The sequence below is a fragment of the Choloepus didactylus genome, chromosome 7 (genome assembly GCF_015220235.1).
Source record: "Choloepus didactylus isolate mChoDid1 chromosome 7, mChoDid1.pri, whole genome shotgun sequence".
NCBI lineage: Eukaryota > Metazoa > Chordata > Mammalia > Pilosa > Megalonychidae > Choloepus > Choloepus didactylus.
Window position 1 is genome coordinate 149,756,515 of NC_051313.1, and position 27,320 is coordinate 149,783,834.

Consider the following 27,320-nt stretch of genomic DNA (forward strand, 5'->3'; position numbering starts at 1 on the left):
TTGCAAAACAGCACACCTGGCATGGCTCTGGCAATCCAGAGACGAGCATCTCCTCGTGGCCTGGTAGAAATGGAGCAGGGGGTGGGCGAGCAGATGTGGAAGATGCAACAGAGGGCAGACATTCTGAGCATGTGACTGCAGCCAACAGGCTGTCTCTGGGCACATCAGGCACTCTCTGGAGACCCACAGTAACAAGCAGGGGACACTGTGCAGGGAGTTAGTTTCTGGCATCCAGACCCACAGGGGCTCGAGCAATTATAATTTGTCATTAAGAGTAAGCATGACCTGATGTTACAGACACAGGCCCATGAGGCCACCTGGGCACCTGAATTATACCACAATTGCAAGGATAAGGAAGCAGACCCGGAGAAATTAAACAACTTGTATGAAGTGCACGCCAAGGCAGAAGAATGGGAAAGAATAGTAATCTGAGAACCAAGAACCTTTCGTTTTCATCACAGATCTTTTTTTCATCACAGCTCTTTTGTAGCAGTTGTTTGAATGGTTTTTGCCTTGACTTTCCATTTTTAGAAGAATCCATATAGAATTGGCCCCAAATAATTCTACTAAAACAGAACTTTTAAGGTCTAAAGAGGAAACAAACCTAGAGTGCATTGAACATGTCTGGTGAAAGGAAGATAATCAATTTACAAAGCAAAGCATGCAATACTAAAGAGCAGCTGGAGGAAACATGAGATATCCACCTTGCAGAGAAACGTAATTGTTGGTTACGTGCATTGAAAACTGTTGGGGTTTGTGGTTTGTTTATTAAAAGTAACACTTGGAAGACTTAATGCTGTTTCACTTGGTATTTGAGGACCCAGACCCCTTCTGTCTGTGGTTCTGCCCTCTCCTAGGTCCTCGGTACTGTTTCCTGCTGACAGATAGGAAAAGGGAGAGAGTGAGACACATATGTTGGTTTTAATCAGCCTGGACTTGGTATGTGTCCCTTCCATGCATATTCCATTATCCAGAATCAGCCCCACAGCCTCTCCCAATGTCTGTGCACCCAGGGGGAAAAGGAAATAGTTTGCAAGAGAACCAGCGGTCTCTGCCACAGAGCCCTGGCATGGCAGGTGACACAGCTACATAGAGGCAGAGCAAAGACTCAAAATCGGGGCTAAATCTTGATCTTGCCCATCTCATGAATCCACCATATTCTATGACCTCAGAGTCCTCTTCTCTCAAGAATGTTTTCTTATCCCCTGCTAGAAGCATCCATCCAGGGCACTGATGCTAGAGTGATAATTAAGAAAGATAAGAAAGCCTGGTGGGAATATTCATTTTAAATACAGTTTTGAGGGTTTCCGGATCCAGCAATAATTCCTGTACAATATTTTCTCCCAGGTTTTTTTTTTATTTTATTTTCTTGATTAACTTGAAGCAGAGGTTAGTTTTACCTGGGTTCATCACTGTGATTATGATATATGTTGCCATATGCAGGTTTGTTTTTGCAAGAGCAGGACTTCACTGCCTCCTCGGAGCTTCCCCAGCAAATGGGATCTGCTGCCCCCGAGTGGATGGAGGTGCTCAGTTTTGCCTGATGTTCTAAATGGTTCTAAAAGGTTTGTTTCTCCAGGAATGACTTTACCATTAAAAACAAACAAACAAACAAAAAAACTAAGCATAAACATTAACTTGATTGACTAATCATCATCATTAAATAAATGGTTCATAATTTAAAGCACAATTTAAAGAAACACCAACAACTGGATATGTTTATTTACTCACAAACCTTTATTAAAACAAAGGAAAATGGAATGGTTTAATATTCTTGATGCTTGAAATAAGGTTTTCTTATCTGACCCTCATATTAAACCTGTTGGGATGGGTTTCCTCTCCCCAGGTTATGTAGATGGAAGCTGGTAGGTTGGAGAGTGAGCAAGTTGACCAGAATTTATCTTCTTCTTGGTAAACTCTTGCTCCTGGCTTTTAACATCTCTGAACTTGCTTCCTTGTCTATATAATGAGAAGGGAGTAAAAATATTATCTTACCTTCTTCAGAGGGTTTGGTTGGGGGATTGAATAGGATAATAAATTTATAGCATCTGGGACATGGTTGCTATGACTATTTACGTTTACAGATAAGGATACTTGGATGCAAACAAGTAATCTTCCCGAAGCCAGCAAGTGGCAAGGCTGGGATTTGAACCCAGGTCTGTCAAGGTCTAACTCCTGAACTCTTTCTATCATCTCCTACTGCTGCTGATAAGCCTTTTATATTCTAGGAGACATGAGAAATCAAGCATGAAGACTCCTAAGCTCACAGCTCACAGATAAGGGTATTTTTCTTTTACTGTAATAAAACGTCTCAATCACTGTATAAACAAACTCTATTCCTTGTTAAATTGCTCTTTATTCTAACTTCTTGAAATGGAAATTTAGTTCATTTCTTTTCACCCAGGATGAACTTTCACCTGGAAATCTTGGATTTTGGGGGACTATCTCTTTTAAAAGTAGTAATAATTTACTGCAGTCTCCATCCACCTCAGCCCACTTGGCCAGTGATGAGGGCTGTAGGACAGCAGTCTACAAGGTAAAGAACTTGACCTCTAGAATCACAGACCCAAGTCTTAGGAGCAGTTCTACCACTTACTAGCAGAGGAACTTGGGGAAACATATTTTTCCTCCTTGAATCTCCGTTTCCTCAACTGTGAAATGAAGGCAACTCTGCTTCTCCTACTTACCTACCAGGTTGTGGTCATCACATGAAATAAAGCCAGTGAAAGCCCCTGGTAAATTGTAAAGTTCTGTGCAATTGTTTTTACTGTTCAAACCACAGTCCATCGCCAGACAGTGTTTCAAAGAGGAAACAGATTTCTTTCCCTTGGCAATAAATACGACTAATATATTCCAGGATGTTTTGCATTTTCCTGGCCTTAAAATAAAACTGAACCCAAACAACAATTCAGAAATTGTCATTCACTCTGTGATTCTTTCTGAGCATCTTCTGTATACAAGGATCTTTGCTAAGTGCTCCATGGAGGGCAAAGATGAATAAAATTTCATCCCTACCTTCAAGGAGTTCGTGGTCTAGTGCAGGAGGTCAGATATTTGTATAAAGTGTTTTGTACCATAAGAGAGGGATTTAAAAAAACATGCTACAAGAGGCGGGGCAAGATGGCAGACTGGTGAGCTGTAAGTTTTAGTTACTCCTCCAGGAAAGTAGGTAAAAAGCCAGGAACTGCGTGGACTGGACACCACAGAGCAATCTGTCTTTGGGCATACTTCATACAACACTCATGAAAACGTGGAACTGCTGAGATCGGCGAAATCTGTAAGTTTTTGCGGCCAGGGGACCCGCGCCCCTCCCTGCCAGGCTCAGTCCCGGGGGAGGAGGGGCTGTCAGCTCCGGGAAGGAGAAGGGAGAACTGCAGTGGCTGCTCTTATCGGAAACTCATTTTACTGATTCAAACTCCAACCATAGATAGACTGAGACCAGACACCAGAGACTCTGAGAGCAGCCAGCCCAGCAGAGAGGAGACAAGCATAGAAAAAAAATAACACGAAAAACTCCAAAATAAAAGCAGAGGATTTTTGGAGTTCTGGTGAACACAGAAAGGGGAAGGGCGGAGCTCAGGCCTTGAGGCGCATATGCAAATCCTAAAGCAAAGCTGATCTCTCTGCCCTGTGGACCTTTCCTTAATGGCCCTGGGTGCTTTGTCTATTAGCATTTCAATAACCCATTAGATCTCTGAGGAGGGCCGTTTTTTTTTTTTTTTTTTTTTAAATCCTTTTTTCTTTTTCTAAAACAATTACTCTAAGAAGCCCAATACAGAAAGCTTCAAAGAATCGCAATTTGGGCACTTCAAGTCAAGAGCAGAACTAAGAGAGCTCTGAGACAAAAGGCAATAATCCAGTGGCTGAGAAAATTCACTAAACAACACAACTTCCCAAGAAAAGGGGGGTGTCCGCTCACAGCCACCATCCTGGTGGACAGGAAACACTCCTGCCCATCGCCAGCCCCATAGCCCAGAGCTGCCCCAGACAACCCAGTGTGACGGAAGTGCTTCAAATAACAGGCACACACCACAAAACTGGGCGTGGACATTAGCCTTCCCTGCAACCTCAGCTGAATGTCCCAGAGCTGGGAAGGTGGAGCAGTGTGAATTAACAAAGCCCCATTCAGCCATCATTTGAGCAGACTGGGAGCCTCCCTACACAGCCCAGCAGCCCAGAACTGCCCTGGGGGGACGGCACTCACCTGTGACATAGCCCAGTCATCCCTCAACAGAGGACCCGGGGTGCACAGCCTGGAAGAGGGGCCCACTTGCAAGTCTCAGGAGCCAAACGCCAATACCAAAGACTTGTGGGTCAGTGGCAGAGACAAACTGTGGCAGGACTGAACTGAAGGATTAGACTATTGCAGCAGCTTTAAAACTCTAGGATCATCAGGGAGATTTGATTGTTAGGGCCACCCCCCCTCCCCGACTGCCCAGAAACACGCCCCACATACAGGGCAGGCAACACCAACTACACACGCAAGCTTGGTACACCAATTGGGCCCCACAAGACTCACTCCCCCACTCACCAAAAAGGCTAAGCAGGGGAGAACTGGCTTGTGGAGAACAGGTGGCTCGTGGACGCCACCTGCTGGTTAGTTAGAGAAAGTGTACTCCACGAAGCTGTAGATCTGATAAATTAGAGATAAGGACTTCAATAAGTCTACAAACCCTAAAAGAACCCTATCAAGTTCAGCAAATGCCACGAGGCCAAAAACAACAGAAAATTATAAAGCATATGAAAAAACCAGACGATATGGATAACCCAAGCCCAAGCACCCAAATCAAAAGACCAGAAGAGACACAGCACCTAGAGCAGCTACTCAAAGAACTAAAGATGAACAATGAGACCATAGTACGGGATATGAAGGAAATCAAGAAGACCCTAGAAGAGCATAAAGAAGACATTGCAAGACTAAATAAAAAAATGGATGATCTTATGGAAGTTAAAGAAACTGTTGACCAAATTAAAAAGATTCTGGACACTCATAGTACAAGACTAGAGGAAGTTGAACAATGAATCAGTGACCTGGAAGATGACAGAATGGAAAATGAAAGCATAAAAGAAAGAATGGGGAAAAAATTGAAAAACTCGAAATGGACCTCAGGGATATGATAGATAATATGAAACGTCCGAATATAAGACTCATTGGTGTCCCAGAAGGGGAAGAAAAGGGTAAAGGTCTAGGAAGAGTATTCAAAGAAATTGTTGGGGAAAACTTCCCAAATCTTCTAAACAACATAAATACACAAATCATAAATGCTCAGCGAACTCCAAATAGAATAAATCCAAAAAAACCCACTCCGAGACATATACTGATCACACTGTCAAACATAGAAGAGAAGGATCAAGTTCTGAAAGCAGCAAGAGAAAAGCAATTCACCACATACAAAGGAAACAGCATAAGACTAAGTAGTGACTACTCAGCAGCCACCATGGAGGCAAGAAGGCAGTGGCACGATATATTTAAAATTCTGAGTGAGAGGAATTTCCAGCCAAGAATACTTTATCCAGCAAAGCTCTCCTTCAGATTTGAGGGAGAGCTTAAATTTTTCACAGACAAAGAAATGCTGAGAGAATTTGCTAACAAGAGACCTGCCCTACTGGAGATACTAAAGGGAGCCCTACAGACAGAGAAACAAAGACAGGACAGAGAGACTTGGAGAAAGGTTCAGTACTAAAGAGATTCGGTATGGGTACAATAAAGGATATTAATAGAGAGAGGGAAAAATATGGCAAACATAAACCAAAGGATAAGATGGCCGATTCAAGAAATGCCTTCACGGTTTTAACGTTGAATGTAAATGGATTAAACTCCCCAATTAAAAGATATAGATTCGCAGAATGGATCAAAAAAATGAACCATCAATATGTTGCATACAAGAGACTCATCTTAGACACAGGGACACAAAGAAACTGAAAGTGAAAGGATGGAAAAAAATATTTCATGCAAGCTACAGCCAAAAGAAAGCAGGTGTAGCAATATTAATCTCAGATAAAATAGACTTCAAATGCAGGGATGTTTTGAGAGACAAAGAAGGCCACTACATACTAATAAAAGGGGCAATTCAGCAAGAAGAAATAACAATCGTAAATGTCTATGCACCCAATCAAGGTGCCACAAAATACATGAGAGAAACACTGGCAAAACTAAAGGAAGCAATTGATGTTTCCGCAATAATTGTGGGAGACTTCAACACATCACTCTCTCCTATAGATAGATCAACCAGACAGAAGACCAATAAGGAAATTGAAAACCTAAACAATCTGATAAATGAATTAGATTTAACAGACATCTACAGGACATTACATCCCAAATCACCAGGATACACATACTTTTCTAGTGCTCACGGAACTTTCTCCAGAATAGATCATATGCTGGGACATAAAACAAGCCTCAATAAATTTAAAAAGATTGAAATTATTCAAAGCACATTCTCTGACCACAATGGAATACAATTAGAAGTCAATAACCATCAGAGACTTAGAAAATTCACAAATACCTGGAGGTTAAACAACACACTCCTAAACAATCAGTGGCTTAAAGAAGAAATAGCAAGAGAAATTGCTAAATATATAGAGACGAATGAAAATGAGAACACAACATACCAAAACCTATGGGATGCAGCAAAAGCAGTGCTAAGGGGGAAATTTATAGCACTAAACGCATATATTAAAAAGGAAGAAAGAGCCAAAATCAAAGAACTAATGGATCAACTGAAGAAGCTAGAAAATGCACAGCAAACCAATCCTAAACCAAGTAGAAGAAAAGAAATAACAAGGATTAAAGCAGAAATAAATGACATAGAGAACAAAAAAACAATAGAGAGGATAAATATCACCAAAAGTTGGTTCTTTGAGAAGATCAACAAGATTGACAAGCCCCTAGCTAGACTGACAAAATCAAAAAGAGAGAAGACCCATATAAACAAAATAATGAATGAAAAAGGTGACATAACTGCAGATCCTGAAGAAATTAAAAAAATTATAAGAGGATATTATGAACAACTGTATGGCAACAAACTGGATAATGTAGAAGAAATGGACAATTTCCTGGAAACATATGAACAACCTAGACTGACCAGAGAAGAAATAGAAGACCTCAACCAACCCATCACAAGCAAAGAGATCCAATCAGTCATCAAAAATCTTCCCACAAATAAATGCCCAGGGCCAGATGGCTTCACAGGGGAATTCTACCAAACTTTCTAGAAAGAACTGACACCAATCTTACTCAAACTCTTTCAAAACATTGAAAAAAATGGAACACTACCTAACTCATTCTATGAAGCTAACATCAATCTAATACCAAAACCAGGCAAAGATGCTACAAAAAAGGAAAACTACCGGCCAATCTCCCCAATGAATATAGATGCAAAAATCCTCAACAAAATACTTGCAAATCGAATCCAAAGACACATTAAAAAAATCATACACCATGACCAAGTGGGGTTCATTCCAGGCATGCAAGGATGGTTCAACATAAGAAAAACAATCAATGTATTACAACACATTAAAAACTCGAAAGGGAAAAATCAATTGATCATCTCAATAGATGCTGAAAAAGCATTTGACAAAATCCAACATCCCTTTTTGATAAAAACACTTCAAAAGGTAGGAATTGAAGGAAACTTCCTCAACATGATAAAGAGCATATATGAAAAACCCACAGCCAGCATAGTACTCAATGGTGAGAGACTGAAAGCCTTCCCTCTAAGATCAGGAACAAGACAAGGATGCCCGCTGTCACCACTGTTATTCAACATTGTGCTGGAAGTGCTAGCCAGGGCAATCCGGCAAGACAAAGAAATAAAAGGCATCCAAATTGGAAAAGAAGAAGTAAAACTGTCATTGTTTGCAGATGATATGATCTGATATCTAGAAAACCCTGAGAAATCAACGATACACCTACTAGAGCTAATAAACAAATTTAGCAAAGTAGCGGGATACAAGGTTAATGCACATAAGTCAGTAATGTTTCTATATGCTAGAAATGAACAAACTGAAGAGACACTCAAGAAAAAGATACCATTTTCAATAGCAACTAAAAAAATCAAGTACATAGGAATAAACTTAACCAAAGATGTAAAAGACCTATACAAAGAAAACTACATAACTCTACTAAAAGAAATAGAAGGGGACCTTAAAAGATGGAAAAATATTCCATGTTCATGGATAGGAAGGCTAAATGTCATTAAGATGTCAATTCTACCCAAACTCATCTACAGATTCAATGCAATCCCAACCAAAATTCCAACAACCTACTTTGCAGACTTGGAAAAGCTAGTTATCAAATTTATTTGGAAAGGGAAGATGCCTCGAATTGCTAAAGACACTCTAAAAAAGAAAAACGAAGTGGGAGGACTTACACTCCCTGACTTTGAAGCTTATTATAAAGCCACAGTTGCCAAAACAGCATGGTACTGGCACAAAGACAGACATATAGATCAATGGAATCGAATTGAGAATTCAGAGATAGACCCTCAGATCTATGGCCGACTGATCTTTGATAAGGCCCCCAAAGTCACCGAACTGAGCCATAACGGTCTTTTCAACAAATGGGGCTGGGAGAGTTGGATATCCATATCCAAAAGAATGAAAGAGGACCCCTACCTCACCCCCTACACAAAAATTAACTCAAAATGGACCAAAGATCTCAATATAAAAGAAAGTACCATAAAACTCCTAGAAGATAATGTAGGAAAACATCTTCAAGACCTTGTATTAGGAGGCCACTTCCTAGACTTTACACCCAAAGCACAAGCAACAAAAGAGAAAATAGATAAATGGGAACTCCTCAAGCTTAGAAGTTTCTGCACCTCAAAGGAATTTCTCAAAAAGGTAAAGAGGCAGCCAACTCAATGGGAAAAAATTTTTGGAAACCATGTATCTGACAAAAGACTGATATCTTGCATATACAAAGAAATCCTACAACTCAATGACAATAGTACAGACAGCCCAATTATAAAATGGGCAAAAGATATGAAAAGACAGTTCTCTGAAGAGGAAATACAAATGGCCAAGAAACACATGAAAAAATGTTCAGCTTCACTAGCTTTTAGAGAGATGCAAATTAAGACCACAATGAGATACCATCTAACACCGGTTAGAATGGCTGCCATTAAACAAACAGGAAACTACAAATGCTGGAGGGGATGTGGAGAAATTGGAACTCTTATTCATTGTTGGTGGGACTGTATAATGGTTCAGCCACTCTGGAAGTCAGTCTGGCAGTTCCTTAGAAAACTAGATATAGAGTTACCATTCGATCCAGCGATTGCACTTCTCGGTATATCCCCGGAAGATCGGAAAGCAGTGACACGAACAGATATCTGCACGCCAATGTTCATAGCAGCATTATTCACAATTGCCAAGAGATGGAAACAACCCAAATGTCCTTCAACAGATGAGTGGATAAATAAAATGTGGTATATACACACGATGGAATACTACGCGGCAGTAAGAAGGAACGATCTGGTGAAACATATGACAACATGGATGAACCTTGAAGACATAATGCTGAGCGAAATAAGCCAGGCACAAAAAGAGAAATATTATATGCTACCACTAATGTGAACTTTGAAAAATGTAAAACAAATGGTTTATAATGTAGAATGTAGGGGAACTAGCAGTAGAGAGCAATTAAGGAAGGGGGAACAATAATCCAAGAAGAACAGATAAGCTATTTAACGTTCTGGGGATGCCCAGAAATGACTATGGTCTGTTAATTTCTGATGGATGTAGTAGGAACAAGTTCACAGAAATGTTGCTATATTATGTAACTTTCTTGGGGTAAAGTAGGAACAGGTTGGAAGTTAAGCAGTTATCTTAGGTTAGTTGTCTTTTTCTTACTCCCTTGTTATGGTCTCTTTGAAATGTTCTTTTATTGTATGTTTGTTTTCTTTTTAACTTTTTTTTTCATACAGTGGATTTAAAAAAGAAGGGAAAGTTAAAAAAAAAGAAAAAAGACAAACAAGGAAAAAAAAAAAAAAAAAGATGTAGTGCCCCCTTGAGGAGCCTGTGGAGAATGCAGGGGTATTCACCTACCCCACCTCCATGGTTGCTAACATGACCACAGACATAGGGGACTGGTGGTTTGATGGGTTGAGCCCTCTACCATAAGTTTTACCCTTGGGAAGACGGTTGCTGCAAAGGAGAGGCTAGGCCTCCCTGTATTTGTGCCTAAGAGTCTCCTCCTGAATGCCTCTTTGTTGCTCAGATGTGGCCCTCTCTCTCTGGCTAAGCCAACTTGAAAGGTGAAATCACTGCCCTCCCCCCTACGTGGGATCAGACACCCAGGGAAGTGAATCTCCCTGGCAACGTGGAATATGACTCCCGGGGAGGAATGTAGACCCGGCATCGTGGGATGGAGAACATCTTCTTGACCAAAAGGGGGATGTGAAAGGAAATGAAATAAGCTTCAGTGGCAGAGAGATTCCAAAACGAGCCGAGAGATCACTCTGGTGGGCACTCTTATGCACACTTTAGACAACCTTTTTTAGGTTCTAAAGAATTGGGGTAGCTGGTGGTGGATACCTGAAACTATTAAACTACAACCCAGAACCCATGAATCTCGAAGGCAGTTGTATAAAAATGTAGCTTATGAGGGGTGACAATGGGATTGGGAAAGCCATAAGGACCACACTCCACTTTGTCTAGTTTATGGATGGATGTGTAGAAAAGTAGGGGAAGGAAACAAACAGACAAAGGTACCCAGTGTTCTTTTTTACTTCAATTGCTCTTTTTCACTCTAATTATTATTCTTGTTATTTTTGTGTGTGTGCTAATGAAGGTGTCAGGGATTGATTTAGGTGATGAATGTACCACTATGTAATGATACTGTAAACAATCGAAAGTACGATTTGTTTTGTATGACTGCGTGGTATGTGAATATATCTCAATAAAATGATGATTAAAAAAAAATAAAAAATAAACAAGCACCAAAAAAAAAAAAAAAAAAAAAAAAAAAAGATTAACATTTAGAGACCAGGATTTGGGTGCTAGGTGTGCTTAATGCTACTGGAGTGTCAGTCTCTCGAAGCCCTCTCAAAAAACAGAGCTAGGAAATTCATGAGTATATACTAATCCCTGTAATCCCTGTATACACACTCATCTGTGTTTACTCCCATAACTGTCTCTGTGTGTATATATGTATGTTTGTAGATATATATATTTTCATGCTGATGTTAGATCCCAGAAGAAGAAACTAACATGTAGAAAGAGTTTCTAACTCAGGGGCCCCACAGCTTATCTCACAAGAAAACAGGTGCCCCATAAACTAAAGAATGAAGGCTGTTCAAAGCTGTTCAAGGCCGTCCCAGTGGCCCGTCAATGGCAGGTAAGGCAAGGTCAGATATACCCATAAAATACACAACCAAAAAGGCCTACTCTCCCTAGCTAGATAACGCAGCTGCTTTCCTAAAAAGAATATTGTCTCAGAATTCTACCAACCAATCAGCCCAAAACTAGATAAGCACTCACCCAATCAAGGCACAGAACATCACAGCAGACACCCTACCCAACGTGGGTTCCTTTTTTCGTTAAAGAATGCTGTTCTCAGATAGAGAGCGGGAGCCATTATCTTTTTCTTCTTTTCTGCTGGCTCCCACCTGCTTTCTTCCTCTAATAAATCTTAAACTTTATACTTAAACTTTGACTCGCTGCATTGTATGAATCCTTGAATGGCTCCAAACCTAACAGCTGATATCTCCAATTCCAGTCCAGCACTATGGAGTTCATTCTAGCAATCCCCCTTTGCTTATTTGTAACTTCTTTCTCAACAGTGATATATATGGTTATCATTTTCTACAATATTATTTATTGCTCAACCTTAGTATACATATAAGGTAGTTTCAGAGTTACTAAACTGTACCCCTGTAAAACACAAATTTACCAACTGTAGTACAGTGTTTATGTATGGTTCTTTTTGTCTTTAGTCTTACATTGTCCAGAGAAAACACTCTTTTCCAAAGTTACTTAGGTCATTTCCCTTTTTCCTCACCCCTTTCAGGGAGGTTATATCATACAGTTGTAATATCGTTATATTCATTTGTCATATTCTCCATTCCATCCTGAGATCCTATGACATCCTGCTTGAGTTTTTTTATTTTAATAAAATTGCATATTTTAAAAAAAAAAAAAAAAAAAAAAAAAAAACCATGCTACAAACATCTAAAGAGGCAGAGGTTAGTGAAATCAGGGAGAGTTCTTTGCAGGACAGTATATTTGAGTTGAGTCTTAAGTTGGCTAAAATTTGGGTATGTAAAGATATGGGAAAGAGCATGTCAGTAATTGGGCAAAGGTTTGAAGGCAGGTAAATTCAGAGAATATATGGAAAAGAGAGGAAGAGTGCGTCACCTTGGCTAAATCTAGGGGTGTACAAAGAAAAGGTTGGGAAACAGGGACAGATAAGAGAAACTTGAATGTCAAACCAAAGGCTTGTTATTTGAATGAGAAATAGAAGATTGATCCAGCAGAGTTGACAGTTGGCCAGGCAGCACACTTCAGAAGCCGTGGCAATGGTCCAAATGTAAGGAAATTCTGAGTTAGGACAGTGGCAGCAGAAACAGTGAGGAGGGGCTAGCCGAGAGGTCTCTTGTAGGATAGAATCCAAAAGACTTGTCGGAATAAAGAGTATAAAAGGTGTGGGACTCTAAAGACAGGCCAAAAAATCAGGGCTTGTTTTAGTATCTCAAAGGCTTCACTAAATCATCCATTCAACAAATAAGGGCTGACATATGCTAGGGCTGAGAGTATGGCAGTGGGCAGGACAGGGTCCTTGTGGAGCTCACGTTTCATGTGTGTAGGGGGGTGGGGGGGTGGGAACGGCAGACCCTAAACAAGTAACCAGGTATGGAAACCAGAGAGTGAACAGGGTGTGATGAAGCATGTTCTGGAGGCAGGGTGGTTAGGGAAGACTTCCTTGAGGAAGGGGCATTTTGACTGAACCCCAAATCATGAGCATAGGGCAGCTATAGGGAAAATTGGGGGAAGAGCATTCTATGCAACTTTGAATACAAATAACTTCTTAGGGAGTCATCTTTTAGCATTAAGACATGAGCATTCCTCTGTGGCCTCCAAATGGGGGCCATCCCTTATTTACTATCTTGCAGAGTGAATGACCTCACTTGTCTCTTGGGTGTAGTAGTTTCTCAGCCTCTCATAATGGCTTCTTTCTCCCAAAGTGGCTATGGACCAATTTTGCATCTCTTCTTCCAAATAGCTGACCTTTGGGTGTCCATATGGGTTTTTGTTAAGTCTCTCTAAAAGATCAGCTTTATAAATAATACTTAGCACCAAAATGAAGTGTCCCAGAAGCTCAGATACACTGGATAAACAAGATTCACCCTTCGATACATACAATATAGCAAATGTCCCCAGTCCATTTAATAGACTGTTAGGCCAGTTTTTCAGAAAAGGCAGGTAAATTTTTCAGTCCAAAGGGTGAGTCAACCCATCTGGTATGACAAATGCTGTCCCTGGCTTGATTCCTTGTCTGAGAACATTTGCCAAAATCTTTTTCATGAATCAATAGTTAAAATAATCTTAGCTGTGCCCAATAGATTCAATAGTGCATTGGTTCCAGGCATAAGACATCGATTTGGTTTGGTTGTAAAATTTAATATTCTATAATTCACAGAGACTCTAATTCATGCACCATCTGGTTTTGGAAGAAAGACTTCTGGAAAAATTCAAGAGCTTTCAGGATTAACATTTTCCATCTTCTCCCTGATCTTACTCAAGACCTTTCCATTCATTCTAAAAGGTAATAATCTACCTGGAGTACTCCCTCTTGTTTCATAAATGTTAAGTTCATTCCATCTGGTTTGCTTCATGTGTCCATGGATTTTCTCATTCTCTTGCCCTGACTAATAGTCTCAAGCCACATTAAATGTTCCTTGCTCCATAATTGAGGGCTATGAGTAAACATACCCTTCATGTTACTACCTGATTAATCTTCCCTAAGTCATCATTTTATATCTTTGTAACTTGAAAGGTTTACAAAACACCTGCACTTGGCTCTCATGATGACCCTGAAAACATCCCTATGAAACAGGAAAGTATTTATTGTTATCCCCATTTTGCAGGTGAGGTTATTAAAGCCCAGAAAGGGTGGATGACTTGGCCAAGACCTTGGGATCACACCCAGGTGTTCCCAGTGTGTGTCCTGCCCCAAATGCTTAAACACACACCATGCTGGTTTGAATCTACTATGTACCCCAGAAAAAGTCATGTTCTTTTAATTCAATTTTGTGGGAGCAGACATACTGTGGGTGGGACCTTTGGATTAGATTATTTCCATGGAGACGTGACCGTGCTCATTCAAGGTGGGTCTTAATTAGTTTACTGGCATCCTCTATGAGAGGTTAAAAGACAGAGAGATTTTGAAGAAAGCAGAGAGATGCTCAGAGAGAAAATGCCCAGAGCTGACACAGACCCAGACTTTTGGAGATGCTAAGCTAAGCGATGAAGTTCCAGAGTTTGCCTCAGGGAAGCTAAGTGAGAACCCACAGATGCTTAAGGAAAAAAGCCACTGGAATCAGAAGCTGAAAGCAGTGCAACTCAGGAGCAAAGGACCAGCAGATGCCTGTCACTTGCCTTCCCAGCTGACAGAGGTATTCTGGATGCCATTGGACCTTTCCTCAGAGAAGGTATCTACCTTTTGATGCCTTGATTTGGACACTTTTATGGCCTTAGAACTGTAAATTTGTCAACTTATAAACCCCCGTTGTAAAAGCCAATCCATTTCTGGTATTTTGCATTTCTGGCAGCTTTAGCAAACTGGAACATTCCCCCCACACCTCACCCCTGGCAATACAGAGTAAAGTTATATCTCCCAGAGCTTGACATTCAAGCCTCTGACCTAGCTTTCCAACCCTGTCTACTATTCTTAATTAGTTGGTGTTTCCACTGTTCTCTGAGCCTGTCATACCTCAGGGATCCTTAACTGGCCTCCTTGGATGCTCCTAGGAGCTCATGGGTGGGCTTCAGAGAGACTGAGTGCCCTGCAGCCATGTGTATGGAATTTTGTGTGTATGTGCTCACGCACATTTATCTGGGGAAGGATCCAGAGTTTCCATCAGCTCCTCAAAGAGGTCCAAGACATCGTCCCCTCTTTTTAAAAAAAGGGCTAAAAAGTCAATTGATACACTGTTTTCCTTACCCCTCCACTGCTCTTGACCTACCTAATACTATACTTCTTAATTTCTCTTCAGAACTTTAAGTCAACTAGTGACATCGGCATTCTAAAAATTTCCGTTCTAGAATTGCTTAGTTATTCTCCTCTTTACAAATATTAATTTAAAAAGGGAGAAGCCAGAGTATTCCTGAGCTGTCCTTTATATATATGTGAAAAATACATGATAACTTATCCACACTGGTTGAGCAGTTATCTGTAAACCCGAATCATTCCCTTCAGGGTGGAATTAAATCCTTCTATTTGCACAATGCATCCTATGGGATACAGAGCAGTTTAGATGTATTTAACCACTTGGATGCAGATACTGGATCTACTGTGAAAAGAAAATCATAACCATCTGACAGGAGGGCATAATGATATTCCAGATAAAAAGTAAAATCAGTAATACCAGACACTGAATCACACCAACCTCACTGCTTATGGGCTCCCGATGGTAAGACAAGCTTTGTAAGGACAGACTGATTTGGAGAGTACTGTGAGGAGAGCTCAAGGAAGACTGCACCAAGTAGGAAGTGTGGCAGGGGCTCAAACAGATTCAGCCTGGGCATCCCTCCAGCTGTATGGCCTCAGCACACACGTTCTCAGAAATTTCCTCACTCAGTTTGCCTTGAAAACCCTTCTGCTCCCCTGCTTCTTCTTCTGAGCATGGAATACACTATTTTCCCCCTGTCAAGAATCCCCTGTATTTTCCATTGCTTCACGTTGTTCTCCCTCTCCTTCTGACCTTACCTGGAACCTGACTTTCCATGAGCAGTGCCCCTCTAGAAGCCATCTGTCTAGAGGTGTTCATTGTCTTGGTCCTGCATGACTAGGAGGTGGAATCAAGCTTTTTTCCCATTTCCTCCAAGCTACTCATCCATCCTTGCAAAAGACCCTATCCCATCATCCATCATAGGCCCCTATCATATGGCTCCACCACCTTCTTCTGCCTTTTCTTGACTGATGATGTGCCTAGAAAATTTTGGGGGGTCTTGGGCATTGTAATGGGTTGAATGCTGGACCCCCAAAAGATTACGTCCACTCTCTAGTCTGCAGAACCCATGAACATGACCTTATTTGGAAAAAGGATCTTTGCAGATGTCATCAAGGATCTTGAGAGGAGGAGATCATCCTGGATTACCCTGATGGGCCCTAAATCCACTGACAAGTGTCTTTATAAGAGTGAAGCAGAGGGAGATTACACAGATAGAAGAGGATCAGGCCCTGTGAAGACGGAGGCTGAGATTGGCATGCCGGTAGCTACCAGAAGCCAGGGTTGGTGAGGATGGAATCTCCCCTACAGCCTCTGGAAGGAGCACAGCTTTATCAGTATCTTGATTTTGGACTTCTGGTCTCCAGTACTATGAGAGAATAAATTTCTGTTGTTTTAAGACAGTCAGTTTGTGTTAATTTGTTATAGCAGCCACAGGGTACTAATACTGAGCCCCAACTTATAACCTTGCTTTTATGTGTTTTCTCCCCATCATCTTGCATACTAGTAAATAGCTAATAATTACTGCATGCTTACAAAGCAGCAGGTATTGTGCTGTCTTTTAATTGGGTTATCCATGAATTCTCAGGGTGGTGCTATTATGCCCCATTTTACAGACGTGGAAAGGAAAGCCCTAAAAGGAGAGGTAACATGACGAAGGTCACACAGGTAAGTGGGAGGGTTCTGGGAGGGGCTCCAACCCAGGTGGGCTGGCTGACTACACAGCCCTGTGTACAACCACCAGGCCACATGGTGCAGTGAGCCCACTTGACACCCCATGCAACACCCCCAGCTGAGCAATGCCTCCCATCTGGACGCCAGGTCACATCATCTGTCTTCTGATGTGACCGTCCCAGACCTGCTTCCCAGACCTGCCACTGATGTTGACAACTCCAGGATCCCACTTGCTGACCACAGCCCTCTCCTCTCAGCAATCTCACACTCCTCCTAACCTTTGACCTCTAGGCCTGCAGTGCTCCAACTGTGCAACGTGTACCCTTGGGGGTGAGCAAAGACTTTCCGGGGAGTAAATGGGCAGATGTGGTTTTAAAGAAACCATCATTTAGATCCTGAACTTTCAGGAGAAATTACCTTGTATCATCCAGCTAGTGCCACAATAATGCTGTATAGCAAACCACCTCAAGACTTAGTGACTTAGACCAACAATAATGTGTTCTCATAGCAACTGTGGGTCACCTGAGATGCTCCTATTGGGGCTGCAGCTTGGCAGTTGGCTGCAGCCAGGACCATCTTCCTGATCAAGTGACCAGTACAGTTGCAAAGGGCTCTGCTCTCAGAAGTTCCCCACCCCCGGGGTTAAATGCTCTGCAGTTGCTGTCTGGAAATTCTGTATAACTTGATGTTTGAATTTGCATTTTGTAAGTGACGTCTGGTGAGACAATGGAAAATGCACCAGGGACTTAAAGCTTCAACTCACTCAGGTGCAGTCCCACCTTCTGCCACCTCCCCACTCTTTCATACGATAGGTTCTTGGCAGCCTGCAAAACCCACCCCCACCCCCTGCTGGCAGCACCATGGAGCATTGATGGGCAACTTGTTTGCCTCCAATCCAGGTTCCAAGCACACCCCAGCAGGGAGGGTTACAACCTCCTGGTGGTTGCCCATTGCCCTGGGTTGGGGTAGAAGCCTGTGAGAAGAGGAGACTGGCTATTTTATCCCCAGCTGGAGCCCCACAGTCTCATTTTTCAAAGGACCCTGCAAATCATGCAGCAGGCCTGGTTGGGGCAGCCCAATTTCACACCTCATTTGGTTGCAGAAGCAGCAGCCACCTGGGGCACAGTCTCCTCTTGGTGGGGACAAAAGCAGAGAAGGCCAAACCAAACTGCATGACCAATTTCAAGCATCTGCTCTCCTTTTATCCACTAGTATCTCACAAGTCGCTAATCCTACCTTCCATGAGGCCACAGGAAGGGTATGGACGCATCATTTTCTCAGGGGAGGAAAGAGATGAGACTGACAATTCCACCTACTACAGTGCTCATTTCTAGAACCGATCTCCCTCAAGAGGAACTTCTGGGTCCACTTTCACTTTTACAATTACCTGTCTCCAGCTTTGCCAAAGAAAGATGTGTACATATGTATGTATGTTGTTTTAACCAGTGGTGCACTAATAATAAGTGTAATGAGAACTCAATCCAGGAAAAAAAAGATGTTAAATTCAGGGCTTTATTATTATAGGAAATGTTTTAAATTTTATTTCAATTTATAAAAATATTTTTGTCATAGAGAAGTAGAATTTAAATTAGGAATGTACCCATTTTATTTTAAAGTGCCAATATTTATGATACACTGGAAATTGCATTCTCTACTACCTAAACTTAAGAAGAAAAATTTTAGGTGTTACCTGAGAAATGTTTGAGCAGACACATGGTTTCTTAAAAACCCTCTAGGGTTTATGGATGGATGAGTAGAAAAATAGGGGAAGGAAACAAACAAACAAATAGACAAAGGTACCCAGTGTTCTTTTTTACTTCAATTGCTCTTTTTCACTTTAATTATTATTCTTATTATTTTTGTGTGTGTGCTAATGAAGGTGTCAGGGATTGATTTAGGTGATGAATGTACAACTACGTAATGGTACTGTGAAAAATCGAATGTACGATTTCTTTTGTATGACTTCATGGTATGTGAATATATCTCAATAAAATGAAGATTAAAAAAAAAAAACCCTCTAGGGAGTAAGCAACCAAAAAAGTTTCAAGTCTACTCATTCCCCCAGCATAGAGGAACCTTCCACTGTTATACTCCCATCACCCCCCAAACACTCGATTCCTTCCTTACCTGTTTGGAGAACCCTAAGTGATCACTTAAAAGTACTCACTTGCTCTCCTTTGATTCCTTTCTGTCCCTATCCCTCCATCACACCTGCTTGGTGAAAAATTAACCTGGATCAATTTTGCAATTCAGTTTCTCTGCTCCTATACCCAATGTGGTATTGAATTATGAACTCTAACAAAAAGACATTTTCCTTATCTTAATCTATATTCCTGTAGATGTGAACTTATTTGTAAATAGGACCTTTTTAAGATATTTTTAGTTAAGGTGTGGCCAACTGAATCAGGATAGGTCCATATTATTGGAGACCTTATAAAGAAAAGAAAACCAAAGCTAGAAGTCATAAAAAGCCACAAGGAGAAGCCAGAAGCCAGAAGTCAGCAGAAACCAGAATAGCGAGAAAAGAGAAGACATCGCCAAGTTACAGGATGCAGAGATACAAGTCAATGAACCCCAAGGACTGCTGGCAGCTAGTACCAGAACACTACAGACTTTGGGGAAAAAGCACAATGGGCAATATCTTGATTTTGGATTTCTCTTAGCCTCCAAACTGTAAGTCAATAAATAACTGTCTTTTAAGCCAATGCAATGTGCAATATCTGTCATAGCAGCCTGGCAAACTAAGGCACCCAGGCAGCTGAGCCCTGATGTAGAAAATCCTATGGCCTTGCAGGTGGATGACACAAGCAAATTCATCATTGCCCACCTCAAAAGGACTTGAGAATCCTTCCGTTTGTCATTGAGAAAGAACATCGTCCCATTCCAAACCTGGTGGTCCTTACCCACCAACAACTCCCATCTCCCTCACTCTCAAGAGACAAACTTAACCCCCAGTTGAGAATACTGAGGACACAAAGCCCACCCCTCTCAATTTTGTGCCCCTTTCCATGGTCAGAGCGTGAGGTTCTCTTCCTCTGTTCTAGACCGATGCCTTATCTGGGTTCCTTTATCCATTCCCATCTTATCTTGAGCCTTGCTCTACCATTACCAGTGATGAGTACTCTGTCTTCAGACTCTCTATTTCACTCTTACGATACTATCATTTTTTGAAGTTCATATCATTGGAAGCTACTACCCATCATTTCTCCTTTTTACCTAGTCACCAACTCCAAACCCCCTACTTTCTGTCTGCTGTCATTCTTTTCAGGCATTCACTGCTGGCTCACTGGAAACCTCTCCACTCTTTATCCTGTTATCATTTTGATAACTTCACCATCCTAGTGACTGTTCCTTTCTACACCCAACTCTCAGACCTTTGACCTTCTCTTCACAGCAATCTGTTCATCCATCTCAGCCACCCACTCCTAAGATCGCATCCTAGACCTTGTCATCACTAATAATTACACCATTTCTGAAGTTCCCTATTCAAGCATCCCAGTTTCTAGTAACACCACAACAAAACTGTTCACCTTATGAAGATTGCCAACCCATGAGCCCACAACTTTTTTCGCTATCATGTAATTATAAGCATTCACCTGTAAACACTCTCAACTTCCTTATCCTTTTCTCGCTTCCTCAAACTGACCAGGGAAAACACAATCCTGGATGAATCTGCTTTTGCAGTGATTCCACCAAAGTAACCAAACATTGCTTGAGAAAAATCACACATTGCACAAGTTTAAGACCATAAATATTAAAGGAATATTCACATCTAAGCAACCGTACTATCCTAGTAAGTTTCCTTTCATACCCTCCTAGTGGACTACTTTGTATCTTCTTCTCTCCTCAAATCTCTTCTTTCCCTCTCTGCTCTTGGCTGATAGCCTTAGTTCATCCTTACGGGAAAAATAAAAGCAATCTGAAGTCAATGACCCCACGTTTAAATCCCCAGCTCTGAGAGTTCCCCTGAGCTTGTATCTCCAACAGCAGACTGGACATCTCCATTTGGATGTCTAATTAGCTCTGCAGACCTAGCATAACCAAATAGCACTATTGATTTCTCCCAAAGAAACTAGAGTTTCTCTTCTAGTTTTTTCCCAATCTCAACAAATGGGTCTGTTCTCTACTTAATTGCTTATTGAAGTGCTCAGAGTTTTCCAATTAGGCCCCACTGGTAGTTGCCTTCCCAATATCCATCCTCCTTTTCTCCGTTACTGACAGAACCAGAGTTCAGGAGAACACGTGACCAGCCAAAATAGTCACCTTGCCAAACTCATTGACCACAAAGAGTGTTCACGAGATCTTAGTAATGGCCAATGAGATGGATTCAGACATCACTGGGAGGGATTTTTCCAAGGAAGCTTTTTAAAAGGGAACAATCCAAAGGATGTTGCTGCTTTTACCATTTTCCATTTCCCCTTTCTCTTTCATCTTGGGTAAAGTGCAGATAAGATGCCTAGAGGTGTAGCCACCACCTTAAGAGCAGAACACAGCCGATGGAGGGGAGAAAAGGATCTGTACCCCAACAGCATCATGGAGCAGCTGTCCTGTCCGTGCATTGCCTAGCTGTGGACTTCGGTTACTTTTAAAAAACTAAATCCCCACGGAGTTGAACCACTGCAATCAGGCTTCTGTACTATGCAGGTGAATGTAATTTTAAATGCAATAGCCACAATAGGATAGAACGGTGAGGGCATCCTGGCTTCAGAACTAACAGTCTCATCACAAGGAGGGTAGATGCTTTTGCTAAGTTTCCATTACAATTGGCTTATCAAAGAAAGAAACACTCAGAGGAAAATGAGTTCTAAATATAATTTCTTCTCTTCCTACACTCAGGACATGGAGTTCTTTTGCTTTGGTTTTGAGTTGTCACAGAAATATCTGGGTTTATTTTCCCATGACTTCTGCCCTTATACACTTGGAAACTGGTGCTAGGGATTCTCACATGTTTCTTTGTATGTTTTCCCTCTGTATAAACCTCTCCATGTACACACAGATGAAAGCAGCCCTACACCCAATTAATTTTTTTACAAACACTTCTCTAGTGTTTACTAGGTACCAAGCACTCTTCTAAGTGTTTTACAAATAGTAACCCACTTAATTTTCATAACAATCCTATGGAGTGAGTGCTATCTTTATCTCCATTTTTCAGATGACAAAACTGAGGCACAGAGAGGTTACCTGACCTGCTTGAAGTCCCACAGCTAGAAAATGGCACAGCTAGAATTAAAATCTAATCTGACTTCAGAGTCTGTGCATTTACCTACTCTGCCACGCTAGGCTCAAACAAACAAAAAGCAAGCAACAAACGGTCTTGGAGAAATGGAACCTCCACTCTGTTTAAAGCACCAGCTAAACTGCAAAGAAATTCAGTCACTAAACAACACATGCTCTCTGTTCTCAGAGAGATCACAATAGAGCAGAAAGGACAGAGCCACCTGATAACTAACTGAATGCAAAGCAGAATGACTAAGGGGTACAACACAGTACTGGAAACATGCTCAGGCCATGCAGGGGCATGTAATATTATCAGGATAAAATTTTCCAGGAAGCATCCAGAAGTGTAGCTGGTGCTAAGCCATGCCTCTGTTCAGGGTGCAGTAGGAGCCACAAAGAACACTTTTTCCATAGTGGTTTGGGAGAAAGAATACTGGACCAGGCTGTGTGGCCTTAGTCAAGTCACTTCCTCTCTGGGACATCAGCTTCATCCTCCATGGAGTAAGGGTTTTGGCCTGGGAGAATGAATAAGGTTGCTTCCAGTTCTGGTGTTGGATGGATCTGTGACCTTGTGTTTTTCATTTTTGAGCCTCTGCCCTCCCAGGTGCCTCACCTATTTTTTAATTGTGAACCTTTTTCCTTGTCAATAAACATAACACCCATTCATCCTTTCTAATGCCTGCATCGTAGTCTGTTGAATGCACCCTAGTTTAGTTAACTGATCCTTTTTATTCACAGAGAGGTTGTTTCCAAATTTGCTGCCACAAAAAATTTTTGTGCCTGTATCGTTATGCCCCTGTCCAATTACTTACACAGAATAAATTCCCAGGAGTGAATTTGCTAGGTCAAAGAGAAAGCACGACTTTAAGGATTTTGATACATACTGCCAAATTCCTTCCAGAAAGGTTCCCCCAATTTTCACTCCCCCAGTGGTGTATGAGAGTGCTTTTCCTCCATAATATCATCAATATTGACTTTTGCCATTTTACTGACAAACAGGCTGTTCTTTCATTTTAGTTGCTATTGCCTGGCTTACTAGTGATGTTATTATTTTTTCATAAGCTGATAGTCATAGTTCTTGATTAGTGAATTGGCTATCTGTAGCCTTTGCCCATTTTTCTATTGGTACATTCATGTTTTTCTTAATGATTCATAAATCAATATATTTTTACATTTTGCATTGTATACCTACGATATTTTATAGCTATTTTAAAGCTATCAACCCAATATTTATTACATATGTTGCAAATATTTTCTCCATTTTACCACTTGCCTTTTCACATTGCTTATTACTTAATTGAACACAGTTATTTAACTATTAGCAAATTTATTGTGGTAACATGTATAATATAAAATCTGTGTACAATTCAGTTATGGTACATTTACAGTGTTGTGATAATTGCTTAATTTTTATCAATACCAGTGGTAGACAAACTTTTTCTGTAAAGGACCAAATAGTAAATACTGTAGGCTTTGCATACCCACATTGTCTCTATCACAACTGCTCAACTCTGCTGTTGTAGAAGCAGCTGTAGATAAAAATGGACATGACTGCGTACCAATAAAACTTTATTCGTCAACACAAGTGGTGGGCCAGATTTGGCCTTTGGTTTGCCAACCCCTAATCTAGAGTGTTCTATACATCCTTTTTTTTTTTATTTTTCCACCTAAAATCCTGACATTTAGCCCTTCTGCGTTCAGCTGTATCTTCAGACCCATTCTTTGAGGAAGTCCATGGAGTTGGATTCATGAGCTTGCAATCCTGGAATTGTCTTCCTTTCCCAGTCTTCTGCCTTCACGTCATCCCGTCAGTGCTGTATTATGTAAAGGACCGAATGCTGCCATAGTTCTAGGTACTCATTTCCATTAAGTCACTTTATGAAGTAAAAATGTAAGTGCATCCTTTAGTTTTTATATATATATTTTTTTTTAGTTTTTCCTTAGAAAATTATTTCCCATATTTACAAAGAAAACCTATGGCTCTTTCTGACTTTCTGAAATATCTGGGTTTCCATAAATCCATTATTTCACTTAATCATATGCGGCATTTGCCATCATGTTACAGGTTAGTTTTGTGAGGTTGGTTCTTGGGAGATATACATTTTCTCTTTGCTACCCTGCTTATAATTAGGATGGTTGCCAACAGGTAAAATATGAGGGTTCGGTAATGGCCTCATGATCTGAATCATTAGATTTCCTCTAAGTGTATTTAAATGAGAAAAAAAGAGAGTCACATACTTTCCCACTCAATTATAGCTTTCATTTTCTTTTACAAAAACAATGCTTTATTAGAACAGACAAGCATAAATATTCCAAAAGACTAAAATGGCTAAATTTAAACTGATAGTGCACCACTTAAATTATCCTTTTAAAAAGTTAAAACACTAAGGTAATGGTATAAGAAGCATAGTTAACATTTTTTGAGTATTTATCATGTGTCAGCACTATGCTGAGTACTTTTCAAGCGTTAACTTTTTTAACTCTTATTTTACTTACAATGCATATACTAATCTTACCCCCATTTTGTAGACAAAGAAACTGACACTTCAGTTCACACAGCCAATGACAGAGCCTCAACTTGAAACCAACTGTGTCTGAATTCAGAGTCCAAGCTTGTACCCAGTATGCTAAATTGCTTTTCTCAATAATTCTTAATCATAATTCTTAAAAATTGCCTTCCCCTCCCCCATTATTAGTGGAGATAATAGCAGCCACTCATACAGGCTTGGAGGGGCCAGGCCCTGTTTTAAGGGCTTTCCATGTATCTACTCCATTAATCTTCTTGAAAACCATCCTTAGGTAGGTACTCTAATTATCCTCATTTTTCAGATGAGAAAATCAAGGCACTAAAAACTTCAGTTAGTAAATGTCAGAGCCAAACTTTAAACCCAGACTGTGTGGTGCTCCCCAGAAGCCATGCTCTTGGCTGTCACGTTACAGTTGCAAGATATTTAGAAATCACAGGAAAACATGAATATGAAAATAAAGCCACCAATAACCACTACCAAGTGCAGCTCACCTTTACTCTTTGTTTCCATTGCTGATTGAGGAAGGTGCAACTGTCATAACAAAATTGTTTTCATATTAGACCCTCCCATGGCTTTCTGCGGCAAGAGCCCTTCCTTCCCATCCTGGACCTTCTCTATAGCAAACAAGGTCCCCTGACTCGTTCCACTTGAAGGCTTCATGTTGCTTTCTTAGAATTCCCCATCAGCTCCTTGACAGCCAAGTGTTGCTGAATTTTTTTTTCTCTGTAGGCAGATAAAGAGAAACACAAGCCTGCATCTATTTAAACATTTACTATCAGGGAAAGCTAGTGATGTCTGTGTTAGGATTATTCTTCTGATCAGAAGTGAGTCATTCCCTTCTCTTTTAACCTAGATAATTTGCCCTCGAAGTTGTCACTTAAGTGGGCAGTAATATCTGTTAATTTGCCCCTTAGGAGCCCCCTGTCATTTCTGACTCAACTTGATTTAGAAAGAAAGTTTGCAATAATAATCTAGGCTTATCAGTTCATAACTTTTTATGACACACTTAAAAAGAACATAACCATTTAAAACATGGAAGGAAGACAGAGCCCAGTGCAGATATGAGCTTGCAATCTGTAGGAGAAGGACCATCTCCTAAGACTAACTGAGCATTCATGCTGGGGTGCTAAGACAGTTTGATGTATGGGGGATATTTGGTGACACATTTTTAAGGTGTGTCCCCAGACCTGCATGACAGCCACCCTTGCCTGTACTACCCAATCTCAATTTGCCAGAGCTGCCATGAGAAATGCCACACAGCTAGTTGGCTTAAACAATAGGAAGTTTTTGGCTCACAGTTTTGGAGGTTTGCAGTCCAACATCAAGGTCTCCCTAAGCCATACTTCCTCCCTGGAGTCTGTAGCGTTCTGGCGCTGGCTTGCCACGATCCTTGGGGTTCCTTGGCTTGCACCTCTGCTTCCATCACAAGGCAATGTCCTTGGTCTCCTCCTGTGGCTTTCTCTGATTTCTGGCTTCTCCTAGTTTCTAGCGTCTACAGACTGACTGTGAATGTCCTCTTTTTATAAGGCCTCCAGTGATACAGATTGAGACCTATCCTGATTCAATTTGGTCACACCCTAACTAATAATAACATCTTCAGCCGGTCCTATTTACAAATGGGTTCACACCCACAGGAACACAGATTAAGACTAAGAACATGTCTTTTGTTGGGGCATATGATCCCACCTACCACGTGTCTCTACCATCATCAGATGTGCATGCACTTTAATCTGTAATCGAACTGGGGTTGTACACAAGGGACCATGTTTCTGACAATGCAATGCCGAGATGCTTAAAATGAGACCTAATGCAATTGAAATGGGACATTGGGACTGTCACAATGAGAAATGGCTGCAAAAGGGACGTTTAATAGTGAGAATCTTAGTTACGACAAAAGAAGAGTTCATTGTTCTGATGGTGACCAATCCCTCCGTTCCCAACCAAAAGCCTTTGGCAATGGAGAAGAGACAAAAGAGGAGCAGCACAGAGGTAATAGTGGCAGCTGGGTCAGAATGAAGCTGTCATGCTTTTGGCTGACAAAATATAATCCGCTTACCATCCTACCAAACAGAAATGTTCCCCCAAGATGCTAACTATTCTATTTTCTGCACAAACACCTTGCTAGATTTAAGAGCCCAAGAGGCTACTTTATTGTTTAAATTTCAGTGAGATCGCAGATCAATTCCAACGTGTCAGAAAATCCAATAAGAAGAGACACTGAAATTTATGTATTTATTTAAAGCCGGCTGCTAAACAATCATATGCATCTTACTTATAATCATCCACTACAGTTTATAAGTTATTAGCCACAGCAGATTGTCTTTTGGAGGAGGTGGGAAAGTAAATTAAATTCCACATGGCTTGTAGTAATATGTCTGTCTGACAGCCCAAGATGAGAAGGTACAACAGCACTGTATCCAGGGAGGCAGAGGTGGCTGTGGGTTGCGTTATGGGCTCTCTTTGTCACTACAGCAAAAGAAGAGCACTGCTAAGGTCAGCTAGCAGCTGTTGACTGCGATCTTCTTTGTACCAGGCAATCTGTTAAACACCCCAAGGCTACAAAAGCCTAAGGTGGCACCCCTGCACTCAAGAAGTTGGATATCCAATTGGAAACATAAGACAGAATGTGCTCATGGCTCATGACAGAATGTTTGTGTTGTCAGAGTTCAGAGAACAAAGAGATTGTACCTCCCTGGATAACTAGGAAAGGCTTCTTAAAGAGGACCTG